Below are 24,653 nucleotides of genomic sequence, written 5' to 3' on the forward strand. Positions count from 1 at the left end.
AGCCTTCTGTGGAACTGGATCCCTGCATTAGGAACCCAAGGAAAAACAAATCCGGCTTCCCCAGGCCATCACTCACATCCGTTTGTCCCCAGTGGTATTGCTGCTGGCCTCAATGCCCTGAGTCTTGAGGGGAAAGAAGCAGTAATTTGGCACTGGGGTAGCAAAAAGGGGCTCTTCAAAGCTGGGCTTGTGTGGCTGCAGGTACAAGCCAAGCTGGACAAGCTGCTTTCAACACAGGGATAGAAAGAGCCATAATCGACAAGGCAGGATCGTGCTTTACCCCTTACAGTGAGATGCTGCAGATCAGGGCTGGAGGGTCCAGAGCATGACAAACGCATCCATCACTATGCTCTGCATCCCTGCCTGGTGCTCAGCCCCTGCAGGATCAGGCCTGAGCAAAGGGGAGACAGAAACTCCTTGAGCACAGAGCACTCCTTTGTCAGCACCCAAAGGCGCCAGACACTGCAGCACACACAAAAGGCAAAAGGCAGCCCTTGGGCCGAACCAACCAGTCTTAATATTTGCGTTTGGAAAAGCAAACTAATAAATCCCCATCAGTTTATCCATGCTTCCAGTTTGTATTTATTAGGAAGAATGACAGGCAGGTTTTCCTCCTGGTTACACAGGTAAATAGCAGTACAGCTCCCACACCCTTCCCCTTTTTAACGGCCCGGCTTTCTGTTTGCTCGCTGGCTCTAAACAAGCCAGGACTATAGAGCAACATAAAGGCAACCGGCGTTGGAAGTAAATATTAGTTATGAGCTCCAAAAGGTCCATATCCAAGTGCTGAGTTTCCCCCCTTCATCCTTGGAGCAGAGTCTGCAGAACCGCAGGTCCACGCATGCTGGGATTCTGGAGGAGCAGCTCCCAGTTAGGGAACTGTTTGGAAAAGGGATGCCACACCATGAGCATTGGCCATGGCATTGCCAGTGTGTGCTGGAGTTGGCAGGGCTGAGTGACACAAAGCCTTTCTGCCTTCTCTGTGGGAATTCAAGCTCCTCACAACTCAGCTCTTCCATATGGACATTGCTGTGATCCACACATGGAGCTGAAAACAGAGCTTGGTGCAAGGAATACCGTGCATGGCAGCACTATGTCAGATAGAATCACTTCTTGCACACTCCCTGGGGTGGTAACCAGGGGATCATCACTGGAGGTGTCTCCCCATAGCCACAGCCTGTGTTTTCAGCAGGAGAGGTACACTGCAGCTCCCCAGCAAGCTGGGACAATGGGTCTCAGAGCTACCCGAAAATCCAGGTTTGACTCATGGGTGGGAAGCCTGTAATTTGCCTGAGGACTGCTCCTACACACTGCTGCTGTCTGGGGCACAGCCCCGGCTTCACAGCTCAGACTGGGAGGAGGAACTACCAGGGAGAGAGTCTGGGAGAGCTTGGGACACGCAGTAACATCAGCCTTATCCCATGCTGGCTTGCTTGCGAAGGGCTCGGAGCAACCTGGTCTAGTGGAAGGTGTCCCTGCCCGTGGCAAAGGGTTGGAACTGAATGAGCTTTAAGGCCCCTTCAACCCAAACCACTCTGGGATTCTGTGATTTCTGATCTCTGCTGTTCCCTCATAGTTTTGCCCAAGAGCATAACATGGTTCTTAAACCTTCCAGAGTGCTTCTGAGCTGAGTAATGAGTTTTAAAGGACAAATTTGTCTCAGCTGGGGAACTCACCATGAAGAGAAACAAAGCCGTAGATCCTACCAGTTACACCATCAGCTCACTGGCTGCACACTAAGCACCATTCTACTGGATCCATGCTCATGAGGCTACTGTGCTTTTTAAATGAAAGGACACCTTTTTTTTTAATAGTGGTCTAAATCTTTTCTAAAAGGATAATAAAAGGATATTTCCATTACATAAATATCCTTTTTATGTCGTATTTCCACACAGCACCTTCCACTGCTTCACATCACACAGTGCAGGGATGTGAAACAACATGATTTAAGGGGAATGAATCGGCAATTCAGTCATTTTTGGAGCAGGAGGCAAGCAAGATCCAGCTCACCCAGCCGTGCTATGGGGCAGCAAGGGGTAAGGGTTGCAGAAAGGGAAGGGGGAAAGGACAGGGGAGAACTTCTCCGCAAAGCAAAGGCATTAAACTCTTGGCCTGAGTCTATTCGGGCAGAGAAGTTTGCCAGAGCACTGGTTTCCTGTGCATTCAAATGCATCCCTCGGCAGCCCCGCGATAGGGCCATGATGTAAGTGTGGCTGAGCCAAGGCAAACGGAAAAGAACACCGAGCACTCACAGAGGCAATGGGTTTTATTAAGGAGTTTAATTGTTTCTGAAGGTGACATTTTCCCCCATCTTGATGTTTTCCCTACTGGGCTCCACATGGGATGTGCCAGGGCTGAGGGTGCTTGGCTGGCTGTGGTAGAAGGACCCCCACCCTGAGGCCATCCAACACCCGTGGCACAAGATGAGACTCTGCCAAACAGATTTAAACCCCATGCACTGTGATCACCAGCTCAGCTTCTGCCCCATGGCTCTTCCAAAGGCTTTCACCCCTCCACCACAGGCATCAGCACTTGGTGAATGCCACATGCTGCAGGCTGGGTGCAGGCATCCTCACAGAGTCCAAAGCTCCAAAGGGCATCAAAAAGAAGAGAAGAGGGGTAAAAGAAGAGAAAAAAATCCATAGTTGGTTCTTTGGAACTGGGTAAGCACTTGGTCATCCACAGAGGAAAGCATCGAGCTACTGTTTGACCCAAGAGCACTTCACCATCCATCACCAGCACTTCCCAGCCAAAAAGATGATTTCCAAATCCCAGTGGAGAGCAGCCATTAAGTCCTTTTAGCTCCATGTGGGAGGCAGGAGCAATGTCAGCTCCAGGAGGAGCCCTCCTCACTGGGCTGGGAATGTGGAGCCCAGCAAGTGTCCAGGGGCAGCTGGTTTTGGTGGTGGGCACTAGATGAAGGTGCTCAATGCAGCTCCTGGTGCTCCATCGGTCCCTGGATGAGCTGAGGGCAAGCTGCTGGTCCCTGCTGTCCCTGTCTCCATGTTTGCAGCTGAAGCACCCATCCTCAGGAGGGTGCTCCTGGGTCTTGTGGTCACAATCAGTGCTGTAGCATCTTGGCTGTCTCCTCTCAGGTCACTGAACCCCGAGCCTTCACCATGGATCCTGCAAAGGTAAAAACATGGTGTTAATGGAAGGTCCAGGCTGGTGATGAAGCAAACTGTGATTTTTCTTTGTTGCCAAACTAAATGCTTGGAGCAATGTGTAAGAGAGAAGATGCACCAGCAGCCCCAGCATCCTCTTAAAAGCACCTTTGGCACTGGTGCCATCGAGCTCACCGCACACTCAACACCACCAAGGGCCCCAGGCTTTGGAGGCTGAAGGCCTTCCCAAGCCCCAGCCCTCAGGGCTGTGAGGGACCCATTGTGGCTGCAGAGTCCATGTCTAAGCAAGCTCGGAACAGCTCTTCATCCTCAGCAACTCTCACTGCCGGCGCTGCCATTCAGACAGCGAGAGCGGAGGATGTGCTGACAACAGCCAGGGGAAATCCAGCATTACTCACAGCCACATCGCTCCAGAGAGCTCAAAAGCAGCTCCCACGGGATCAGGAGACGCCAGATCAGGGTGCAGGATAGTGTGAGGGTGGATGAGACATAGCCAGGGGCTGATGGAAGAAAATCAAATGGCCATTTCCATGCGGCAGACAAAACAACGGCATCTGGGAACACAGAGGAAGGGAAAGCAGCTCCTCTGCTTGTGTGTACGTGGGCTGTGTTACACCGTCCAAGGGAGGTGGAAGCCACTGATTAAACATCCCAGTGCTGAGCTGGGATGCGGGATGAGCGCAGTGCTAGTGCTGAGGACTGCACAGGGAGGTATGGGCAGCTCTGCCTGAGCTCTACCTATCCAGGGAGGCTGCAGCCAACCCATGCCCATCCCCAGCAGAAAGGGGCTCCTTTTCCTAAGTTGCCATACGTTTTTGGAAGGATACAGGGAGAGGAAAGCACAGTGGGACAGCAGGGTGAGAATGGATCTCTTTTATCCCTCTCTGTCCATGGGCTCCCCACCTACAAGCTCTCAAATCAGCTGCAACACACAGGAGGATCCAAACTGCGCTGTTAAGCACAGCACAACCAGCCCCCATTTGGCTCAGACAGGCTCTTGGCCCACTTGGGGAGATTAATCATTTGCTCTCCTCTTTGATTCTCACCCTGCTCACTCCACAGGATCATTAAACAGCTTTTCTCCCCAGCAAACCCTGCCCGACTCCCCGTCCTGCTCCAGCATTAACTAGGGGCACATGGAGAGCATGGTAGAGGTTTATACTCATTTATCGTGCAACACTTATCATCTGTTTGCTTTGGACTTCACAAGGAATATGCAAGCCAGATTGGCACCTCCTGGCCAAGATATCACACCCTCAGCAATACAGTGTGGAGGAATAAACCAGCTCCCATGCCCCTTCCCCAGGGAAAGCCTGACGATCAGCTTTGGGATTTCTGGGAAAGCAAGAGCTCAGCGTCTCCAGGTTTGCAAAAGGCCGTGTGCAAGTGTCCCCGGCTCTTGTAAATGTGTTAAAAAATAAAACCCTTTAAGAGCTTCCAGATGTTCTGTTTATGTTGTGGTGTTACCCAGCTCCATCCTCCGGAGGCCAATACACAGCCTCAATGAAAGCGCAGCAGCCAAGGGGAAGGCAGGGGGGAGTGGAGGAGGTCCCAGCCCTCTTCCTCCTCTTTCCCCATTAACTCCCATGCTGCTGGTGAACACACTGAGAGTGGCTGCAAATCCTCCCTTCAGCTCTGAGCATCTCCCTGCATCATGAGCATCACTGAGGTTTGCAAGGCACTAACCCCAAATGCCCAGGCTCTGGGGAATCACTGCACAGCGGGACACTGCAAGGAGCAAACACATCAATGGTGGTACTCCAGAGGCAACCAGTGCCCACCAAGAAGATCCAGAGTATCCAACCCTACTACATCCACCTTCACCTCCACTCGAACAGGCTCTAAAGATCTACCAAACACTACCTGCTGCTGGTATGAAGATGTGACAGGGCATAAAGCTTTGTCAGTGCACCCTGGGCGTAGCCACACACGTCTGCATGTGCACAGAGAGCCTGTCTCAGGTCTCTTTGCTCAGGGCGTTGCAGGTCCAGCGCGCTGCTTTTGAAGTCCCCTCGAGTGCGCTGCATGGCTGGTAGCGATCAAAGCCCCATCAAGGCGCGATACGGCGGCTGTGGGCGCAGGCTCTGATGTGTTATCTCCTCTTCCCGGCGCGGGAGGAGGGCAGTCACCCCTGCGGCACATCTGAGAACGTGTTAGCACCCGGAGATCAAAGGCGCTTCCTGATGTGATCCACCCCGGTGAAGCCTTTTTGGCCAGTGCAGTCCTTCCTCAGGCTGGGATGGAGCTGGAGCACCACAGGAACATGCTGCTGCTGCAGGAACTGACATGCAGCTGCAAGGATGGGAGCACTGGGAATAGGGGCAACGCGTCCAGCCTGGGTGGCTGCTGCAGGATGTCCTCCTGCCTGCACTGGGGACATTATCATGTCCTTACTGCATGGATTAGGTTCATTGTCACCCTTCAGGTGGGGAAATGGAGCCCAGGCAGGTTCAATGCCATGTGGGTGCCCCAATTTAACCACGTACCATCCAACGGAGCACTTTGTTTTGAACCAGAGATGCTCCCAGTGAAGGTACATCCCCCCTGGACCCTTGTAACCTGAACAAACCCCACTCAGGACAAACCTCCTTCCTTCCCTACCACCTAGCACTAAACCTAAACAGAGAATAACATCTCAGGTGCAATTCATGTCTTCCTCAGGCCGCTGCCTCCCACAAACCCCACGCTCCCCAGTGAAGCATCATCTGCTTCCCGACGCCCTGGACCGCTGTGGCTGTGAGAGGATGAGCAGCAGCAGCACAGCCAGGCCACACACTGCGAGCCCCGAGGCCACCAGTGCCTCCTGGCCACCAGCCCCCGCGCTGCTGTTGTTCTCCTCTCCATGAGCCCACCGCAAGGTCCCGGGAGAGCAGGGGGGGAGGCAGCAGGGGGCTAGAATAAGGGCACGAGCTGCCTCCACGTTCAGCAGGGAAGGAGAGCGCATCCATCCAGAGCAAATAGAGGAGGAGGTGCTGAGTTTGCAGCAGGAATGGTGCATTTGGAGATGGGGATCTGCCTCTTGCCCTGTCCCCCCCAACACGTGCTTGCAAGGAGCAAAGAGCGGGAATAGAAACAGGACTTTTGGCTGCGGAGGGTGGGAGCATCGCATCTGCAGACAGCTTGAGCACAAACTGTGTGGGCAGCAAAGCCAAACAGGAAAGGAAACCAAGAGGCAGGGAAACGATTCTGGCAGCGCTCACATTATGGCTTGCTCGGCGCTCATACCTCCCTGCTGCTGCCTCTCCCGGTGTCCCTCCCTCAGACCCCTCGCCCTGCTCAGACATGCCCCAATTCCACTTTTCCTATTGAAACGCTTCCCCTCCGAAGGGCTGGATTGAGAAAAATGCAGCTAGAGAGCTAGAACCGGTCCCAGCACATCTGTGTGAGCACCACATTGCACTGTCCCCACACACCCACCCCGGCAGCGCTCAGCCTGGCCCCAAACCCCTGCAAAGGGAAGGGGAAGTCCAGATCTGCAGTGGGAAACTGGGAGCTGGACACCTTAAAGGACCTGCAAAGGGATGGGGCTTCGGACCTGCACTGCCTGGTTGGCCTTATCCCTTTCTAAACATCCAAAATGAAGAGGTGGTGGCAAACAGAGGCGAGGGGCAGCCGGAAGGACACGCAGGGTCAGGCCGTGCCTTTCACATCCCTCCCATTTCATACTGGCTTTAAAGCGATTTACAGTTTGGAGATGCAGGTTTACTCACATGCCCCAACGTGCTTAATGACCGAAGTGCTCTTCAGTGAACCCAGCGATGGATTGTAAAATAAAGTCAATGAAGCAAGTGGATTAAAGAGGAAAAAAAAAAGGGCAAGAGATCTGAGAGAGATGAAACGGACCCACTGAGTCACAGCCGGTGCGTGCCAAGGCTCGGTGTCCTCCCGAGCCTCCTGTGCAGGACACAGACAGAGCTGCACAGGGACCGCCCCATGCAAGCAGCTCCCCAGGGCTGGCTGTGACCCCTGTGCTGCCAAGGGGACCCGTCCATCACTCTCTGCCTGTTTGCACATGTCCCATCTCCCATGGGGTCCCCACAGCTCATTCCTCCTCTCTCCTGGCTGCGAGATGTGCCACATCCCGATGTGGAATGTGATGGGACATCCAGCATTCCCCCATCTGAAATGGCTGTCTCCAGCTCTGGTGGAAGCTGCCATGGACCAGGGCACCCTTGGCATGGTGAAGCTCATCCCAGTGCGGGCTGGTGGGCTGCTGTGGCAATAACCTACATGCACTATGCCACAGGGCCCCTTCCTCCAGCAAGGAGCTGAGTTGGCCACACTTCAGTGCAGGCACCAAAGCCCAGTCGAGGGTCCCATAAAGACCCTCAGGTGCTGGAGGAAAGGAGCCCAGCAGTGACCAGCCCATGCAACCCCATCCCACACTGTCCCTAACCTGTGAGTGAACATAGGAGATTGCAGCATCCATGCCTGTGGGAAAACCACACTCAGAAGGGATCGTTCCCATAAAAAGCTGAATGATCCAGTGGAAAAAGCAGTGGGGTGGGAAGAGGGGAGCCCAGCTTGCCCCCAGCAGTTCCCAGCCTCATGCAGCAAACTGCTTCTCCCTATCCTCCTGCCCAGCCTCCTCGGGCATGTCTTTGGAGCAGCATCTATCTCATTCCTTGTGGCTTTAAACTGGCTAAAATAGAGCCCCCAGGCTCAGTGCAACCACAACCTGTCGACACCGCTGCAAAGCAAATGAGCCTTCTCCATAAACCACCAGGCTTTGCTGCCAGACCCAGCCTAATTCCCAGAGTTTCAGTCCAAAGAGATTATCTTCGTTTACTAACCTAAGCCTGCAATACAAAAAGCCTTGCCAAATTCCCAGAGAGCCTCCGAAGAGATGCCATTAAAGCTCCTGCAGCTAGAGGAAGCGAAGCAAGTGGTTTGTTCCCATGCCGCCCTTTCTGGTAACGTGTTAATAAATAACCCTGGCCCAGACAGGTGCTGTCAGCTCCACCACGAGCTGCCTGAGTCACCGACCTGCCACCGTGCAAACCACCGTGAGTCATGGAGAGACCAGCCCTGTAACCAACCCCATGGCCTCGCACTCGCCGAGACCCAAGGGGGAGTGGGGATGCTCAAGGCTGCACCATCGAGGGGTCAGTCTATGAGACCCCCCCCTCAATCCTGGCTATTTAACCCAAAGAAAGCAAAGGGTGTTCATGGAAAACTCGCTCTAAGATGCAACACCCTGGAAAAACTGGTAAGGTTGAGATGCAGCAGGTAGGATTTGCAGAGAGGGACCAGCGTCTGCTCCCAGCATCACAGCAGCCTCCTGCTCTCCAGAGAAATCATAGAATCCCAGCCTGGTTTGGGTTGGAAGGGACCTTAAAGCTCCTCCAGCTCAACCCCCTGTCACGGGCAGGGACACCTTCCACTAGAGCAGGTTGCTCCAAGCCCCTGTGTCCAACCTGGCCTTGAACACTGCCAGGGATGGGGCAGCCACAGCTTCTCTGGGCACCCTGTGCCAGCGCCTCAGCACCCTCACAGGGAAGAACTTCTGCCCAATAGCTCATCTCAACCTCCCCTCTGTCAGGTTGCCAACACACCCCGGCTGCCAACACATCCTGGAGAGTGAGGGTCCAGGAGAGATTCTGCCAGCAGTGGCTCAGCCCCACCAGGATGCGCAGCATCATCTGCAGCTCAAGACACAGGCACAGGTTCCCTCCTCAAATACCAGCCCTGATCAACGCACCGAGCCCTAAACACAGGCACTCACCCTAGAATGAGACTAAAAATAGAGCTTTTACCCCTCAACAGAAACACCTCTGACAACTTTCTCCTTGCTCACATACTCCAACCTGTTCTGCGTGTGGGACCAGGCTCCCTCCTCCTCCTCTGGCTCTTTCTAGCAATTTTTCCCCCTCCTTCCCCCCAAGAAAAGGCCACTCTCTCTTCAAAGCCATGTGTCACACAGACTGACAGGCAGGTGAAGGAATGAAGAAAGTCCCATTCTCCTTCATTTTTGCAACAAGGCGATAAGCACAGCAGGATGTCAGGGTTGGACATCAGGGGCTCCCGGGAGAGGCTGCGGGCAGGTTTCGGACAGGCTCTGGTGCTCAGTGACAGCTCTGGTTTCTTTATTAAAAGCATCCCCTAAGTGATAACCCTCTGACAGACTGATCGATGGGCCCGAGCAGCAGAACCATGTTCCCTGCGCATGAACTCCATTCACCTCCCAGCACTTCTGCTTCTCCTGTCAGAACTCCAGCAGTACCCCACTGCGGGTGGGTAGGAGCCGAGCAGCTCCCTGTGGTTTCTGCCATCAGCGGGAGCCCCTCATGATCCATCTGATCCCTGGGCTCTTCCAAACGAGCTGGAGAGCTTTTCCCCCTTCCTCTTCTCATCAACAGAGAGAACGAACCCTGGACCTCCCCAGGGAAGAGGGGAGGCACAGAGGCCACGTCCTGACTGAGCACAAGGCATCTCCATTGCAGACACAAGGGCTTCCACTTCCCTTCCACCACTCTGAGACCAATCCCACTGGGGAGGAAGGAGGAAAAAACCATCCGGCTGCACACTTATTTTGCAGCTTTGAGCTGATTTCTATCCCTAGGGATTACCAATTTAAGCAGTGTTTTTTCCTGTTCTGACCCTAAGCTGATTAATTCTCTGTGCTCCCCTTCTCTCCTCATTCCCCCGCTTCTTTTGGTATGCAAAAATGAGGATATGAAATGCCATCCATGTGGGATGACCAGGTCCAGAGCCACCCACCTGAGCAGAAGGAAGATGCTCCCCTGCCTCCCCTACAGGGCATCAGCCCTCCTGTGTCATCAGGTTCAAACCACAGCTTCATGAACGTACTTCTTAGCACAAAGGAACCGATATCACCCTGATCCCAGCCAGTCAGAGTGAGCCGCATCACCACCAGCATCGCTCTCCCAGTGCAATGGAAACTACTGGCTTGTACCAGCAACACTGGTAGGGACTGATCCAAGAGCAGCAAAACTTGCCCTGGCATGATCCAGCTGACACTTCCCGAGTGCAGGAACCTCCTCTTCCGAGTGCCGTCACTGGCAGCAGCACATAGCCTGGCATGCCGGAGGCTGCTGCTTTTAAAGATGGGAACTGGGGAGGCTCAGGGACTCCAATGAGACAAGCTACACCCTGTCAACCCACCAGCACCACGACTACACAGCGTTTCCTCTCCCATTTGGCTTTAGCAGCCATGGAAAAGCAATGTTGTTTGCAAGGTCTCTTCATGTGAGAGCCTGGTCCCTAATGGGAGACAATTCCGGTGATTCCTTTTCCCAAAACCCTAGGCTAAGCCCAGCTTTCACTAGCAGAGCCAATACACACCCAGCTCATGGAGCCAGGTTAACCTTTTGCCACCTTAGGGTAGCTCTGAAGACACACTTCCACACCGCACAAATCCGGATGCCTTCCCATGGGAGCCACCCAACACTGCTCCATCACCGCTCCTCTTCCGGCGGTACCACATCCACAGCATCCCCAGAGCTCCATCGCACCCCAGCGCTACGGATGGGGATCTGTAGCAGAAGATAATCCCCAGGTAATTTCCTGAAATCACAGAGGAAACCCGGAGCAGAAGCTGGGAATGCCAGAACATCTCTCACAGGCAGACACAGGCAGAGCTGGCTCTGCGCACAGCAGGAGAGCCCGGAACACACCCATCCCTATAAAAAGATAATTACACAACCTGTGGTGGTAAATTAGCACAGCAAAACACTGTTAATTCCCACAATGGACCTCAGCACCGGATCAAGAGGTAAAATTACCTCTCACCTGCAGTGAGATGGGCCCCCAGGTCAGGATTAGGGCTCATTGCTGAGGCAAGGTGGGAAGCTTCAGCAACTGCCCTCACCCCAAATTTGGTCTTTGGAGAGGAGCAAAGTTGGGTGGTTTGTCCCTTCTGGGCACATGGAGTGACTTTAACCTGCCAGAGGGGAGATTGAGATGAGCTCTGAGGCACAAGCTCTTCCCTGTGAGGGTGCTGAGGCGCTGGCACAGGGTGCCCAGAGAAGCTGTGGCTGCCCCATCCCTGGCAGTGTTCAAGGCCAGGTTGGACACAGGGGCTTGGAGCAACCTGCTCTAGTGGAAGGTGTCCCTGCCCGTGGCAGGGGGATAGAGCTGGATGTGCTTCAAGGTCCCTCCCAGCCAAAGCATTGTAAGACCATTCTGCAAGTGAAACATAACCATGCACGGCTGCGCTTGGAACTATCTGGGCTTGGTATAGCCCAAGGACACCATGTCACGTTTCCCATGGGTAGTCCCAAGTGGTAACATCCATCTGCTGAGACACAACATGGGATTTCCGCACTGCCATGCCACAGAAGTGCTCCAAAATTCAGCCCTGGGGTGCACACAATTCAAGGAGGGGGTTTGGTGACCCCTGGAAGTCCCCCAGGAGCGAATCCCAGTGGGAGGGAAAGGAAGCAGCACCGTAGGGGTGACCTCAGCAGAGGACACGCAGAAATGTACTTTCAGCCCAGCGTTTCCTAGAATTAGTGAGGAATTTGTTGAAGCTGTTCCTGGCTGAGGAACCTCGGTTGGTTCAAACTTCACTTGATGCAGCAATATAGAAATGTAGGTCAGGAAAAAAAGCAGCCAAGTGAAAAGCTCCTTGTTCCTTCTCCAGCTGGCCCTATGGTGCCATCCCGGGGCGAAGGGCTTGGGAAGGATTGTATGTGCTGCTCACCTGGAACATGTCTCAAACCTCAGGGTTTTACAGGGTGAAGCAGCAGCTCCTGCAGTGCCCGTGGAAGGAGGACATCAGCGGTGGCACTGCGGTGGGGCTCCTGCTGCCAAGGCACACTCAGCCCGCCCCGGCTTGCCCTCAGCCACAGGGCAGACACTGATTTGGTACAACTTCTATATCTCTCCCGGTTGTTCCAGGTACGTGCTATTCAGTTTTAAGCACAGGCTGCAGCACAGCAGCAAACGCCTGATCCCATCATTGGGACAAAATCAGTTTTCAACATAGAATCACAGACTGGTTTGGGTTGGAAGAGATCTTAAAGCTCATCCAGTTCCAACCCCCTGCCACAGGCAGGGACACCTTCCACTAGAGCAGGTTGCTCCAAGCCCCTGTGTCCAACCTGGCCTTGAACACTGCCAGGGATGGGGCAGCCACAGCTTCTTTGGGCACCCTGTGGCAGCACCTCACAACCTCATAGCATGAACATAACATGCCGTGGGGCAAAGCAAGGAGGGGAAACCAAAAGACAGGGATTTTCCAACACAATAATAAATGCAACAGAGCAGCGCTGCCACCCTCAAACAGCATCATGGTGTTTTGTGCCCAAAACCCACTAGCTGGGGTGCAAAGGCAGTGACTGCCCAGCAATCATGGGGCACTCCCAGCCCTCTCCGTTCCCAAGCTCGGGAATCGCTGATCCCTTTTCAACACTTCCACATATCATAGCTATAATTTACAGAGCTAATTTAACCGCACACAGCCAGGCCTGCGCTCAGCACCGGCACCAGCCACTGAGCTCAGCCACCACAGCGCCCGCAACAGCCCCTCCTGCGCTTTGAGTTTTGTTTGTTTTAATTGAGAAAAGGGGAAAAAAACATAAGAAACCCCCTCTCCCAACCCCCTGGCCTCATTTTTCAGGTGCCTTGATTTATTGATTGGTCTATTCCCTTTTAATAGGCTCTCTCCGCCAGAGCCAGGGTGTTTCCTGCGGGAAGGCTGCACACACCGAGGATGGAGGGGTCCTGCCCTGTGCAGCCCAGGCAGGTGAGAGGACCCTGGTACTGCCCAGCCTTCCTCCCACTGCCCTCCTCCTCCCCTGGCTCCCTTTGTTGCCTTGGGTATGATCCAGGGCATGGTGCCCACAAGGAGAATTCCCAGCGGATGAGATCTACATCTCATTTAATTAAATTTTTCCTTTTAGAGCAAATAAGAAGACTCTGCCCAGCCAAGGGCTGGAGGAGTGGAGCCGGCCAACTGCCAAGCCCTGAGCCCGCTGGGTTTGCCCTCCCAGGGTGGATGCAGAAGCTGGCGGAGAGGTTGACCCAGCAGCTAGGAGGGTGCTCAGAGGAGCTGGAAACCTTTGGATATGTGGCCAGGGATGATGGGTGAAAACACATCCTTTGCTGATGGAGAGACACATGCAACCCGGATAACCCATCCAACACACTGGGCTGCTGAGGGCAGGGAATGACTTGATGAAATGAGTCATTGGGGGGGGGCAGCCCTGTGGTTTTCCAGCTTTTTGCTAGCTCTATGGCCTCTATTCTGCAGAATTGTCCCAAATGCCAGACCTGGGCCAGGCAGCCATTTGGGAGACAGATCCTGACCCCACTAGCCATTAACAGCAGCCAAAAAACACATTGCAATGACTTCAAGCAACAAAAGTAAAGAGCAAAACTGGAAATCTACCCCTTCACCAGCCCCTATGACAAGGGGGAGATCCACCAGCTCCAGCCATTCCAGGCTCCTTGAAGCACCTCCCTGATGGTAACGATGCTGAACCCACTTTCGCACCCCGTGTCAGACTGGGTGCATCCCCCAGCTCCCGCTGGCACAGCTCCATCAGTTCAGACTGGGTAAAACTGCTCAAAGCCATGTTTTTTTACCAGCACAGTGAGCAGGTTTGGCCTCTCAACAACCAGGGCTTCTTTAAATAATATATCTATCTCAGTCTAGTGACACTGCTGGCTGAGCCCCAGCTGACTGCAACTGGGGCCAATCCCCAGGATAAACACAGCCTTACCTGGGTTTGTAAGTGCCAGAAGCATGTAGGCACCATGCAGGATCTCTTATATAAACAGCACTGCAAAAACAGCCCTGAGCATTGCAGGAGCACTTGTAGTACGCACTGTACACGAGCTGAAGTGTTTGGGAACGTTACTGCAATGGACCCCAGGGAGGGGGGAGAGATGGGGCGATGCTTTCCCTCCCTCCTGCCTGCTCCATGCATCACCCTTAAAGGCATAATGCTTGGTTGGAGAAGGAGGACGGTGTGCTGCAGCCTGAGAAGCTCTCAGCCACCCAGAACATGCAGAATAAACTGCTTATTCCTGCTGGAGAATATACAAGTGGTGCTGGGCATTCAGCATGGGCTGGGATGCAGGGGAGCAGGCAGAGTGGGGCCCAGCCCTCTGGATGGGCACAAAAACCACTGCAGGTTATGGGAAACCCAGGACTGAGGTTTCAGGTACACTGTCCCCACACAAGGTGCAATTGCTCTGCTTCTGCACTTGAAGAACTTGCTCCTAGCTCCAGCATCACCGGTCCCCAAGGTAACACTTCATCTTGAAGAAGGAGCAAGGGAAGATTCCTTCACAAGACACTTCACAAGCAGGTGCAATTCGGGCTGTGCCAATCTTTTCAGAGCTATTTCCAAGACCTGTGCTTCCCACCCTTTCTCCCTCTACCTGCACTTGCCCTCTAGCCCTTCCTTTCGGAGCCAGCCAGCAGCTTTTGGAGAGTTAAAAGGTGTGTGCACCCGCGGGGCTGGGTCCCCTCCCTCCTCACCCCTCTCTTCCCGGCATTGGAGACCAGAGGCACTCCAGATTTAATCTCCAAAACAAACACTCCGTAGCTGGAACCTGCTCCATTTGCACTTAGACCATATATATTAAACAGCAACAGCCAGGCTCAGCTCTGCCCATCTCACCCTGCAGCAGCGCTGCATCTCCCTCGCCTCTCCATGCACAAGGTGCCAGTGAATTGTCATTAGCTTTGCAATAAGGCTACAAGGGATGGTTTGTAGCCAGGAGTGAAGAAATACCCACCACAAAAGCCACCGTGTCTCTGCATGGGTCTTTACGGAAGGTGAGCACTAGAGCTCACACTGGGTCCCCTCTGGCATGAGCCACCAGCACAGCTGTGAGGATGCAGGAAGAAGAGGAGCATCAAAACATCAATGTGACCATTACTGCGGCTCAAGCTGCTGATCCAGTGAGGGCCACGCTTCAGAATCAACCCTGACAAGGTGGTTTGTTTCAGAGAACCACTATTTTATTTCCTTTCCTCCTGAGATCCTGGTATAGTACTCAGAAACATCAGCTCCCCCCAGCAAACATCAGGAGGAGGAGGTATGGAAGCTGCTAGAAGACACTTGATACAAGTCACTGGCTTGCTCATTGTTCAAGGTAGTTATTATTGTGATGAGGATGAAAACCTCATGTCAGACCAGAACATGCAGAGTACAGCATCTCTGTGAGCAGTTAGCACCTGGATGGTCTTGTTGGGAGGAGGAGGAAGGAAAGGGTCTCCAGGCTATTTGGCAACAGCAGCCTTCCAGTAAACGCTTATCTCACATCTTATGTTTCAGTCGGAAGTTGAGAGATTTGGTTCATTTTCCACAGGGAATGGGAGAGGTGAGGCTGCCAGCAGCAAGTGGAGCGGCGGGGATCAGCCCCAGAGCTGAGCTATGGAAAGGACCAGGCTGGACAATACCAAAAACACCTTCTGTCCTCAAGACCTACTTTGTGTTAAGTCAGTCTGGTTCACTCCATGCACTGGCTTTCTGGACACTTATTTCTCCACTAAGAAACGTATTTTCATGTGACATTATGGACTTCCAGGAGAGAAAAACTCACCCAACCAAGGTTACAGCCCACAGCCTGGAAAACAGGAGCTTGGATTAGCTCTGAACAGGGTGAAAAGCTCAAGCTCGGCCTCAAGCTGGCACAGGAGAGCACAGCGAAGGGCCCAATGGCATTTTGGATCCCAAGCACTATGTACCACTGCCCTAAATCCAGCTGTAAAATTGCTTTCTGAAGATGGTGCCTGGGTTAGTTACACACACACACAGATGTGTTCATGAAAAAGGCGATTATATAAAAATTCTGGGAGCAATAAAAATATAAATAGTCCTCAAGGCACCACAAAATGATGCCATTTTAAGTGCATTTATTTTTTCCTTGAAATCTGCGGGGTGGTATTTAAAGATGAAGGGAGAAGGAGGAGGAGGAGGAATACGTGCTGCTCTGTCCAAACACTAAACACCCCGCAGAGCTCTGGTGGTCTCCCAAAGCCAGCCAAGGGCTCCAGGTCCCCCACTCCACACCCTTTATGTGCCACCCCACTGAAATACATCAAGCATTTCCCCCTGCATTGGCTACCAGCAACCCAGAAATGCCCAGCCCATCTCCTCCCACCCAAAAGGGTTCCTCAATATTTGCCTTTGCCATATCAAAAGGTGGCCACAGCCCGATCCCTGAGGTGCTCAGCGCCTCGCTGGTGGTCCCTAAATAAGCAGCCAGATGATCTCACCCCAAACATCCTCGGGTCTTTGTGGGCAGCCTTCATGCAGACCACAGAAACCTTCAAACAAGCGCTGTGAACAGGGCAGGCACAGTTCCCTCCCCACCATCATCCTTCTCCAGCCGGGTCCACCCAGGGGGACATTGCTCAAAGTAAACTCAGTGTTCTTGGGGTTTACCCAAAATACGAGCAAGGCAGGACAGACAGGCGCTGGAAAGGCAGCGAGAGGGAAAGCAGGAAAACCCACAAGCTCTGATGCTCCATCCAAGTCACGAGCCCATGAGTTCCCTGCCGTTCGGTCAAGGGGAAGAGGATTTTTCCTGGATGGTACAATTCTCTGCTCACATCTCTCAAGTCCAAGGAGACAAAGACAACAGTGTCCCTTCACTCCCACCTCTCCAGGAAAGGAGGGATGGACCAAACACTTCTGGCACCCCATAGCAAGCAGGGTGCCCTGGGGACAGTAGGGTCCCCGTTCAGGGACCTGTGGCTTCTTGGACCAAAAAGCTCCTGTGTGTTTTCTCATTCTCTTTGGGACTGAGCTACACACATCCACAGGCTCCGGGAGGGATGGACTTGGGGCAATGAAAGCAGTTGTGTCCCCTGCAGCCACAGTGATAATAAACAACCACCACCAATGTGCTGAGATGTCCCGTCAGCGAGGGGGATACCACTAGCCAGGATGAGCGGGATGAGTGGAAACTGCTGTACAGCCCAGAAGTGGCAAAAGCCCTCAGGTTTTTACTGTGTCCCAGTTAGTTACTGCTGGAAAAGTCACCAGCAGACCCCGTGAGTTAATCACTTCTGTTTATCCTGGCACGTGGGTCACCCTGGGCTGCAGCCTCTGCTCACGCGAGTGGCATGAGGTGCATGGAAACCCTGCAGCAACGTCCAGCTCCATGTCAGGGAAAAGAGTCTGCTCCTGCCTCCACGCCGTGAGTGGAGAACACGTCTCAGGATGGGCATGTTTCACCCTCAACACCATCAGATCGTGAGAACACGGAGGTGAGAGCAGGCTGAGGCTCCCCGAGCTGTCACTTATGTGTCAGAAATAACCCAATACCAGCCCAGCAGCTCTCACGCTGCAAGAGGTGGTACATCAAGAATCCTTCTCTCACCCATGGGTTTGTTTCCTTCCAAAACACCCAGTTCAGTTTGTTTTGGTTTTTTTTAGCTTTGCGCCTTCCTTCACTGTCACTGAATTCCCCCCGTTTTCACTTGGGGAACGGATAAAACTGCTTCTCCTCTCATTGCTTTACAAAGAGGCAACATCAATGTCCATGTCACACACATGGCGAAACTGAGGCACAGGGAGGTGGTCGACTCCAGAGCATCCCCTAGACCCAGAAAGGCTGCCTGGGGCCGCAGGGCCACCAGCTCATCCCTGTGCCACTCGGCTACACTCATCCGCATGGGAAGAGCTGCCAGTGAGATGTTCTTGTTTTACGCTAATTCCACAGGCAGGCCAGGAGAGCTTTCCTAAAGCAAACAGCTTCAATCCCAACAGCAATAAGGATATAACGTACTAACTACATACTGCAATGCTTTCACATTGACTTCACTAGAGCTCACCCAAGAACAGCGCGGGCTCGGCACACACCTGGTGCCCTCTGCTCCCCCTCCACTTTCTGTCCAACCGGTTCTGCTCTATCTCTGTTTCAGGGAGGATTTATCACCCCAGCCATCTCCAGCAGCAGAAAACCCACCCCAGGGAGTCCCGCGTGGGATCGAGGAACAAAACCACCTCTTGCAGACACAGGACATTCACCAGCTGTGCTGGAGCCAGAGGCGTTTTTAAGGCCAAAATAACAACGGACCAAGCTGCTCTTTCCATTTGAAGTCTCAGGACCTGATGATCCGGGAAGGAGGAGTTCCTGCACTAGGCAGAGGGGACAGCTTTGTGGTTTTAAACATCTGGTTTGCAACACCCAGGAGCCCGTTTTGGCTGACAGCCTCATGGTTGGAGCATGGGGGGTCTTAGAGATGCTGCAGCTGCTGGGGAGTGCCTGGCCAGGCTCCTGGCATCCCGTGTCACTCCAGGGGTCCCCAGCCATCCCACATGGCACATCTGCACCAGAATATCAAGATGCCATTGCAATTAGTCCCTACCCACGGCTACATGAGCTGGTGATATCCAGCACAATTTGCCACCTTCAGGCACTGAAGGTCACCACCTGAAACTAAGAAGAAACTCCAGCCCACAAGGCAGGAGTACACCTGAAAGCCAAGTCACCCCAGGAACCCATCCCGTCCCATGTCCCTCAGGCTAATGAATCTCAGTCTTGTTCCATCCCAGCCTGGGGATGGAGCTGCAGATCCAGGCACTTTCCCTCCTCACTTCAGGGAACACACATGCATTTTAAAGTTTCCTGCCAAGTATCAATTGTGCAGATGTTGAATTTCCTGGCAGGGACCTGGGACCGTGATCCCTGAAGTACTAAGGAAAACTTCCCCAGCGCAGGCTTGGCTGAACATGTTTCTGAAGCTCTGTACCCACCACACTGGGCTTGCACAGTGGCCCATGAATGCAAACACCCAGGAGGGAAGCAGGAGCACATCCTTGCAGTCTTCAGGATTACCATCATGCTGCACTTTGCTTTCCAAAGGTGTATGTGGTGGAAATTCATTTGGTGCTGGCCCCACATGAGCCAGGGGTGACATGGAGCCAGAGGCATCCACCTCCAGGGGACCCAGCTGACGGGCTGAAATCAGCCACACACCTCAACAACACAGAAACCATCGGAACCACACGCAGGAAGGCACACAGATCCATGCACTCTGCTTCCCCACTGCAGGGTGATTCAGGAGCCATAGCAAGATAAAAGGATGCGCTGCAGTAAGGCAACCTGCTTGGCAGGGTCATACAATCATAGAATGTTGACAGTTGTCAACAGCTACAGGGCCTTGTCAAAAGCCCCTCTCCAGCTTTCTTGTCGGCCCTTTAGGTATTGGAAGACTGTTATAAGGTCTCCCCTGAGCTATTATAAAGTCTCCCTAATGATTTATTATTAGTCCCTCATGACTGTTAAAAGGTCTCCCTAAGGTTGACTCAGTTTGCATAAGCACAGCTTATTTTCCTGAAAAATCAGCATAAAAACCAAGAGGAGAAGCTGCACACAAACAAGACAGCAGAGATTTGGAGAGGTGAATGAGCCCAGTGCAATGCCTGCGAGTGGTGCTGGGTGCTGAGCCCAGGACCAGTGGCTGCTGGGGGCTCAGGGTATATCCTACAACGGGCAGTGATGCTGGAGGCACTCTCCCAGCCCCACACAGCCATCGGAAGGGCAGAAAACGATCCTCTCCTTATGTCAAGCTCTTGGCAAGCTCCCACCCAATGCATCCTGTTCACTGCTTCGTATCCGGCTTGGGAATTCCAGGAACATCTGCACACCTCCCTCGCCCAACCGTACATCTGCATGTCCAAACCTGCTCCCGTCGCGCTGGTGCAGCGCTCGCAGCCGGTACCCCCTGCACCCTGCGCCAGCCCCTTCCTGCTCACCGGGGGGGAAAAAGCAGTGAGTCCTTCCAAGCATGAGGCCAACTGCCCCAGGAGCCAAAGTGTTTTGCCCCCAACCAGTCCCCTTGAGTAAATAAACGCATTGGCTAAGCCAAAACCATCACTTCTCATAAAACACAGTGCAACATCTGGACAGGAGCTCCCATGTGCTGGGGATGTTCACAGCATGCATGGCCACACATAGAATGGCTTGGGTTGGAAGGGGCCTTAAAGCTCCTCATCCAGCTCCAACCCCCTGCCACTGGCAGGGACACCTTCCAGTAGAGCAGGTTGCTCCAAGCCCCTGTGTCCAACCTGGCCTTGAACACTGCCAGGGATGGGTAGAGCAGGAGGGTTCAGGAGGGAAAGCCACTTGCCAGCACACCAGGAGAAACCTAGGAAACACTCTCCTCCACCGACCGGGAAGCGACGGCTCCTGCCCTCTCATCATACTTCTCCTGCTCGATGGGAACAAGCTCCAGTGGCAGCACTGATGGGAAAGGGGCCTGGCTAGGGCAGAGGAGAAGGAACAGCTCTGCCCACCCCACTAGCACTCACCCTCCCTCGCCCGGAGCAGATGGACCTGGCAGGGCTGTATTTTCCTAGCACCTGCCTGGTTTTTATGGAGGAACAGAGCTTACCTGGCATCTGCAGGCTGAATAATAAACCCTTTAGCAGCAGCAGGCTGGTGGGATGATGGGGGAGGCAGACCCCAAACCCACACTCCTGAGTGATTTACACCCAGGGAAAACTTTATCCCAAACACCCCGCCAGTTTGCCATCTCCTGCTCCTGGTGTCCTGGTCCGTGCACAGCATTAAAGCTTTCCAAGCCTTTTGCCTTTCCTTGGTTGATGCATCTTCCCAGCTTGTCTGCTGTCCCCACATCACCACACTGGGGGATTCTCACCAAGCTCCCACTCTGGCTATGCACAAGTATCATTACCTTCAGCAGGAGCAGCCCAAATGGTAGAGGCTCCCCTTTCCCCTACACCCTCTGCAAGGATCCATATTCCAAGGCCACATCCTCTTTGTGGACACTGAACAGCACATCCCTCCCTCCCCAGAATTAGAGGGCAATGAGAAGCTCTGGGCAGGAAACTGGTCTCCCTTTGGAGGAACATTAGGCAGGAAAATACCCATTTGAGATGCTGGAGGCTGCAAGAGCAGCCCCATCTCTTCCAAAAGCCAAAACAGGAATTTATTGCTCCCTCCACTGTGCAATGCACATGTGAGGTATGTCACCTCCCCATAGCTCATTGCCACTGGCACAGTGCACCGGGGCTGGCAGCAGCTCACCACAGCCCTGGCATGTAAAGGGTGCACATTGGCACTGAGACCCATGACCTGGAGCTGGCATGAAAGGGGCTAAAAACTGCTGGTGTGATAAAATATATTAAAATCATTAAAAAAACCCAAAGCACCCAAATTCCGTGAGCCGGCATCAGCAATGGCATGAGCAAAGCAAACATCTGTGGGTGCACATGGGCTCACCGTCCCTGCGCCTGGACACATGTCCCTCTGCAGACACTTTCCAATCTTTAAGGCACCTAAAACCTCTGAGGCCACATTTTGTATTCTCTTTACAGAGCAGCTGAGTGTGGTTTCATGCGAGCAGCAGTTCCCTGTGTTTATTTTAGCGCTGTAGCAAGGCTGAGTTTTAAAAGGCAGGACTGTTTTTGGTGGCTCCGAGTTGAAATTTGGTTTAACAGCAAAGAAGGGGGAGAAAAAGAGAAAAAAAAAAAAAAATGAGGCAAGAAGGGGAAGAAAAAGGTTTGGGTGAAATTTAAGAAGTCCCATAAACTTTGCCGAGTTCTGTAGAACATCCCCTGCAGCCCCACGCTCCCGCTGGAGCCGCCACTGCTGCCAAGGGAGCAAACAGGCCCTGTAATTATTAGGCATGGCCAGACCCTGCAAGCACCTTTGCTCACAAGATCTCCTCCCCAAATTGCAAGGGCTAGAGCAGTCGCATCCTTGCTGCCTGTACCTGCATGGACAGGCACCAGTGCCCTCTGCCCAACTGCTCTGGAGAGAAGCGGGATGAAGGAGATGAGTTCATGAGCATCAAACATGCAGAAAGCTGCTACAAAGAGGAAGGAAACAAACCACAGGGCAAGACACAGCCTGAGCTGAAACAGCAACAGGATGGACTGCATGGATGGTGCCTGCAGCCTCCTTGGAGAAGCTGAATGTGCCCACCAAGGCTGACACAAGTACAGCAACCAGACCAGCACAGGGCACACATTGAATGCCTCCAAGCTCCTTCCCAACCCTGTTTTTACAGTCTCACACTACTTTGGTTCCATCATCCATCAGCAGGGATGAGCCACGCATCGGGAGGAGCATCGGGGCCGCACAAAGGCTCTCCATCCACATCCCATCACATGGACCAGTACCAGGAAAGGACACAGAAAGCTGGGTTTGGTTCCCAAGCTGCAAGGAATGAACCTTCTTATTTCAGAGCTCATTTGGCTGCTGCAGGTAAATTAAGGGGAACAGAGAGGTAAGGGGGAGGCAAAGAGATGTGCAGCCCTCTGCCCCTGGTCCATGCCAGCCACTGCTGCAGCTCAGAAGAGGCCAGGCATGGAATGAGATGGAGAGAGGAAGACAAAAGGGACGCTTTGTGGAGAGGCTGAATTAATTCAGCTCCACGCAAAGGAAATTTGTTCCCTTTGCCAGAAAGAAAACAAAATGAAGCGAGTGGTGCAAAGGAGCGGTTCAGCTCAGCTCAGCATAGCACAGCTCAGCTTGGCATGGCACGGCTCAGCTCAGGCTGCCTGCAGCACCCCAATGGCAAATCAATTCCTTCTGCCAATGCACCACACCAAAGGCACCCATGTCCCACACCCAAGACCTCCAATTAGGATGCCAGGGGACAGGGAATGGAAGGCAAGAGAAACTCTGCTTAATTGAGGAGCTGCAGCCAGGCCATGCTTGCCTAAGATTATAGAGAGGAATGCAAGTCTCCTTTACAGCGGGTGCATTCGCTTGAAACAAAAATGAATAGAGCAGACTCCAGGCAGGAGAGGAAAAGAAAAATAAAGCTTCATATGACCTGGATTTAGGGCTGGGATGAGATCTGGTGACTGCCTGAGGACCAGAGAGTGGTTGCACGCTCCTGTCCCATTGCAGCCCCATTTGTCGTCCTCCAAAATCCTCGACCCTGGCCATGAAACCTGCTTGGTTGGGAGCACCAAGCTCCTCGTGGCCCCCAGGGAATGTCATTAAGGCTGTGCCTGTAGCAGCAGCCAACCTGCAGGAGAAAGACATCTAGTTTTCTCCATGGCACCTAAATCCAGACAGTCACCAGCCAGGAGCCAGCTCCAGTTGCAAAGGAACACATGCCTGTGCCTATCCCAGTGTAAAGAGAAGGCAAAAAGCACCAGCTTCCCCCTCTTCCAGGCAGTTTTACCCAGGTCCCATTCCATCCAGAGAGATGAGAGCCCTCAACTATCCTGCAGCTCCTCCACATGGTGCTCCAACAGCCCAGGAGGCACTCGCTTACTCCTACATCCATCTAATATCTGCTGGATTACCCACATAGGGGAAAATTCACCCACAGCATGGACAGGGCACACAGCATCTTGAGAAGAGACCCCCTTAACACCTGCCAACAGCCACCTCACACCCATGAGCCAGATCCCCCAAAGCAGAAAGGCTTTTAGCTCCTCCTTCAGCACTTGAGCTCCCAAGGAAATCAGTGAGCTGCAAAGAGCCCGAATCCTTCTGTGGATCTTGGCTGAAGGGACTATTATTCTGTCCCAGACTCGGCAGGCACAAGAAGTCCCTTTTCTGTGCTCTGAGAGGGGAGGACCACAGCAGCATCCATCTGCATGGCTTCAGCCTCCCACTAGTGATGCAGCAGCCCTTGGCAGCAGCACTGGAGAACGCTGTGCTTGTTCTATACTTGTAGGGGGAACAGCAGCATGTTTCAAGAGTATCAGCAACTTTTGCTATGGGAAGTAGTCCCTCCCATCTCCTCCCCTTAGCTCCTCTTCTCAGCTCCAGGAAACAATACAGAATCATCCTTAAAAACTGGTATTGTCCAACTGCATCTCAGGGCATCGTGTCCCTTCAGCAGAGGGAAGTCAGAAGCTTTGCCCTCCCCTTGGCGGTGCCGCACTGAGACACATCTCGTCTTAATGCCATCTGCACCGGGATAAAGGCGCTTTGTGTAACACCCATCTCTCAACACATTCCCATATGGAATTTGATCAAATTGGATTTAACTCAGCAGAGCTTTGAAATTCCCCCCCCTGCTCCTTTGCTCCTGACACAACCGCAGATGCCGGCTGTGACATTAAAGGGCGGCTGGCACACCGGCATCGCCAGTGGCAAGCAATGCTCCTGTGTGAAGGATTAAGTTCAGCTTAATCCCTTGGTTAAGAGCAGGGCAATGCCACAGAAAACAAACAGGACCTTGGCTTGGGGTGGGCACACCGGGGGCCATAGTGGTCCCATGGCTCTGTCCTACAGGGGTGATATACACCAGGTTCCCCTCATACACCCCTTCTTCACCCAGCCCAGCTAGGGATTAACACAGAGCCTCATGCAGATAAGCATCTTCCCACCCAAGGATCTCAAAATATCATCTGCCCCTTTCCAAAGCTCCTCCTATTCCTCCTCCTCCACAGGGACTGGAAAACAGGTTTGCAGGGACCTCAAGGTGCTTGCCATAAAAGCAGAGGCTTAAAGATTCACCCGGATCCAACTCAAAGAAATAGAAGGTTAAACAAGCAAAGAGAAAGCAAATCGCGAGTCTATCCAAGAGCAACATCGCTTGGCAACTTCGGTTGGAAAAATCAGTAATTCTGCAAAATTTCAGGAGGAGGTAAGTGGATGGAG

The 24,653-nt window shown here is 53.1% G+C and overlaps 1 long non-coding RNA gene across 1 annotated transcript in view; it reads right to left on the reverse strand.

Annotated features, from left to right (window-relative positions):
• Positions 1-2,248: 2,248 nt before the first annotated feature.
• LOC115616799 overlaps positions 2,249-24,653 on the reverse strand; it is a 49,779-nt gene continuing 27,374 nt past the window's right edge. Inside the window, exon 2 of the long non-coding RNA XR_003994403.1 lies at positions 2,249-3,126. This is a non-coding gene — a long non-coding RNA (uncharacterized LOC115616799). The remainder of the gene's footprint in view (positions 3,127-24,653) is intronic.

This window comes from Strigops habroptila, chromosome 14, assembly GCF_004027225.2.
Source record: "Strigops habroptila isolate Jane chromosome 14, bStrHab1.2.pri, whole genome shotgun sequence".
Lineage (NCBI taxonomy): Eukaryota > Metazoa > Chordata > Aves > Psittaciformes > Psittacidae > Strigops > Strigops habroptila.